Below are 4347 nucleotides of genomic sequence, written 5' to 3'. Positions count from 1 at the left end.
ATCAAAGTTCCTTGGGAGAAATATTTCCACTGGGGATGTGAGTGTGTGAGAGAGATTCTTTCATCCAAATCTTTCATTTGCAAATTATGGATTAAATTTACTTTAAATTCAGTTTCCTGTTTGTTTGTTAAACTGTGTGTCTTGAGCTCCCAATCAGGTAAGCCTGAGTCAGGTTAGCCATTGTTACTCGTGCAATTCTTCCATTGAAGGCTGTTGTCACTTGTCGGCTGTGTGTGATCTCTCTGTGTGCTGCACCAGCTCTGCGCAGATAGCTGGCCCTGCAGACGCTGACCAAACTGCCCAAGAAGACCACAGACTCGATTTAGTGGCGAAGCCGCTTGACCAAATTTATTGTCAATGAAGCACAGTCTTTGCGTCCTATATGTGTTACAGGTACACTAACACATGTATGCCCGTTACAATGGACTCGGCTCAGTGAGCAGAGGGACTCTCCGCTACCCCCTTAGCCAGACCAAGGCACTCCCTCTCTGACCTCTCTTTTATACACTGATACAAACAAGTTACCTATTGCCCCTCTGACGTGGCTAGTTACCACTGTACCTTGTATCTGTTGGTGCAATCAAAACACCTCTATTCCTGACTGCGTTTCTATACCACCTTCCAAACGGGGGCATGAAAATGCTTCGTGAATATTGTATGCAGTGTTATTGTAGCCGTGTTGGTCCCACAATATTAGAGCGACAAGATGGGTGAGGTGATATCTTTTATTAGACCAACTTCTGCTGGTGAGAGAGACAAACTTTCGAGCTACACAGAGCTAAACTCGAAAGCTTATCTCTCTCACCAGCAGAAGTTGGTCTAAGAAATGATATCACCTCACCCATCTTGTCTCTCTAATATTAGCAATTTTAGACTCACCTTCCCACAGCAGTGCCAGTCGGTGTTAATAGCACCATTTAACAATGGGGAAATTGATATACATGTCTTGTGAAAGGTCCTCACCGGGGGATCTGGCCCATTGACTCCAGGGAAGCTACGGCTGATTGATACCAGTTGGCGATCTGGCTCAGGATAACTAGGGTGAAGCCTGGAATAGAATAATGGAAATCAAAACTGAGTTAAGCTGATAGAAAGGAACATTCAAATGGCATGTAAGGTGGGTAAAGTTTAATAATGAAATTAGGAGGATGATAGGGAATTTGAAGAACAAATGGTTTTAGTTAAAAGTAAATGACAAAAACTGTTTCACTATATCTGAGTCAGGCAGGTTGCAAGAGAATCCACTGGTCCACTGAAACATCATGGAATAAACAAGATATAGACATTGCAGGAGGGCTAAGATTGAGATTTGCAAAACCACCTAGGAATTGGGTGTCCTAATCTCCTATTATAATTAATCTCCAGATCCCCTAGTTTGACCACTTCCTCTCAAATGATTTCTTGTATCAATCTCCAAGAAAAAGTGTTACAAAGTTATTTATGCCAGGCCAACTTTTTTTCAGGTAACAGCCTATCAGAGACTGAAATATAAAAAGTGTAGCTTCTTGAACTAATTGGAATTTGGGGTTTCTCTGTATCACTTTAGGAGAACGTAATAATATAAGAACTGCCAGATTAGATCAGACCCAAGGGCCATCCAGTCCAGTATCATTCTCCGAGAGTTGTTAGTACTAGATGTTTCAGAGGAAAATGTCAGAACACTGCAGGAGCAGTTCTGGGATGATCTCCCCAAATATGTGTCATGTTGGACTACAATAGTTAGAGATTGGCTTAACGCCCCAAACATGAGGCTTTATATCCATTCCAAAACTGTTGTTGCTATTAATTATGATAACTCTGGATATTGATATCTGGCTATTGATATCCATCTCTTCTGGAATCCAATTCAATCCTTCATATCAATGACTTCCTGTGGCAGTGAGTGTGATGCTCCCAATGGAGATGCAAGAGTGTGAGTGCCAAACTCAGGACTGACAGTTACAAACCAGGGCACAAACCCCTCATTGGTTGTCAGGTCTAAACTTAGATTTCACCAACCAACTGCACCGAGTGCAAACTCCTTATCCAGTTTAGCACCCCTGACAGTCACCGATAGTCCCTTTGGCTGCGCCAGTCTGCCTTGCCACCCATGTGACCGTATCTGTGGTACAAGGCCCCTTACGCCAAGAATCACAGCAATATTCAGGTTACTCCGACTTCCCCCAGGTCAATTGCACTTTAGGTCTCACACCAAAGATAACGCTTGTAGCCAATGCTGTAGTGAACTATATGAAGATTTCGTAAATAGGAAAAGTTATTTACAAGATTAAAGCAAGAAAACAGACCCGTGAATGAGTCTCAGTCTGAGATTTCAAAAGGTAATAAAGGCTTCTCTCTGATTGCAGCTGTGTATCTCTCAGTATCCAACTGAGAGAGGGAGACCTTGGCAGGAGCTGGCACCTGGTCTGCCAGCATCACAGTGAGTGCCACACTTTACCTACACCCTGTGTGAACAAGTATTTCATTTTATAGATTTTAGGTTTCCCACCTTTTAATTTCATTGTATGTCCCCCTTATTCTTGCAGTGAGGGACAGGGAAAACAGAAGTTCCACATTCCGCCTTCTCCAGATCATTATTTATAATGTCCCCTTTTATCCCTCTCCTTTCTAAGGAAATAATCCTGATCTTTGCAATCACTCTTCAGATGGTAGTTTTTCCTATCTCAATCATTCTTGCCACTCTTCTCTGAACGCATCACCCCTACCCGCCCCCCGACCTGAGAAGGCCTTTAGAGTGTAGATAACATTGAGGTTCTTCAGGGGGACCTATTAGTCCTTATGGAACACAGGACTGAGTCCCTATGGGGTGGATCACAAGGTAGCACGGATCACAGGGTGGCACTTTCCAGATTGTTTCTAGACTCTGAGTTCAGGGGCATCTTTCTTCACCAGTTCCGTTCTCGTACCTGTTTTATCAGCCCACAACCATTCAGGAGTGATGAGTCACTACACAAGTAAGGGGCAAAACTAGGAAGATTTGCAACCCTCCTAACACCCACTGACAAAACAAGCTGTAGTTTAATATTGCTATCAGGGAATTGTCATCCAAAACAAAAAAGGGATTGCCATTCCTAGACTCAACCCATGGCAGACACAGACGGGAGTAATCAAACTGCCATCACGGAATTCATCCTCCTGGGATTTGGGGATCTCCCTGACCTGCAAATTTTTCTCTTCCTGATGTTCCCAGTGATCTACATCACAACCGTGGCCAGGACAACCTTCTCATTGCACTAGTTGTGGCTGATCAGCACCTTCACTCCCCCATGTACTTCTTCCTGGGGAACTTGTCCTGCTTGGAGACCTGCTACAACTCCACCATCCTACCCAGGATGCTGGCCAGTCTCCTGACTATTGACAAAACCATCTCATTTAGTGGCTGCTTCTTACAACTGTATTTCTTTGCTTCTCTGGCATGTACAGAATGCTATCTCCTAGCAGCGATGTCTTATGATCAGTATTTAGCAATATGGAAACCCCTGCACTATTCAACTCTTATGAATAATAGGTTTTGCCTCCGGTTGGCTGCTGGATCATGGTTAAATGGTTGTTTGGCTACTGCCATCTTTATATTATTCATGTTACAGTTTAAATTCTGTGCCCTAAATGAAATTGACCATTTCTATTGTGAATCCATCGCATTGATAAAACTCTCCTGCAGTGACACACACGTCATCATATTGCTAGATTTCATGCTAACCTGTGTATTTACTCTTCCTCCATTCCTACTAACCCTGACATCTTATATGTGTGTCATCACCACCATCCTGAGAATCCCTTCCCCCACCGGGAGACAGAAGGCATTTTCCATTTGCTCCTCTCACCTCATTGTGGTGACAATTTTCTATGGAACAATAATAATTGTGTATATGCTGCCGAAGCACGATACACTGAGAGACCTGAACGAAGTGTTCTCTCTTTGCTACACTGTCCTGACTCCCGTGGCAAACCCCCTCATCTACAGCCTGAGAAACAGAGAGGTCAAGGAAGCCTTGTGGAAAGCAGTCAGCAAATGTGACTTTCACAAAAACATGCAGACACTCCAAGATAATAACTTAGCCTGAGGTTTTCAAAACTGCCTGGATGATTTAAGCAAAATTAAGTTGAAAAGTCCCATTGAAAACATCTCAGCACTAAAATGAAAAAAGAATTCATATGATTTGTATAGAGTTATTGAGACAGCTTTTGTGGTCCCCCGCTGTGTCCATGTAACACAACTTATAGGAAAGAGCCATTGTGGACAGCTCTGTCACTCTCTCATGTTCAGCACTGATATAGGCTGTATTATGATATTTTTCTCCATGGTGTTGGCAGTTCATCCTATGTGAGAAGCGTGAACAGTGTCTG

General features: G+C 43.2%; 1 pseudogene; it reads left to right on the top strand.

Annotated features, from left to right (window-relative positions):
• The first annotated feature begins 3084 nt into the window (after window positions 1-3084).
• Window positions 3085-4064, top strand: LOC128847979 (olfactory receptor 6B1-like; annotated as a pseudogene).
• The last annotated feature ends 283 nt before the right edge of the window (window positions 4065-4347 follow it).

This window comes from Malaclemys terrapin, chromosome 13, assembly GCF_027887155.1.
Source record: "Malaclemys terrapin pileata isolate rMalTer1 chromosome 13, rMalTer1.hap1, whole genome shotgun sequence".
Taxonomy (NCBI): Eukaryota; Metazoa; Chordata; order Testudines; family Emydidae; genus Malaclemys; species Malaclemys terrapin.
This window is presented reverse-complemented; position numbering and strand designations above follow the sequence as displayed.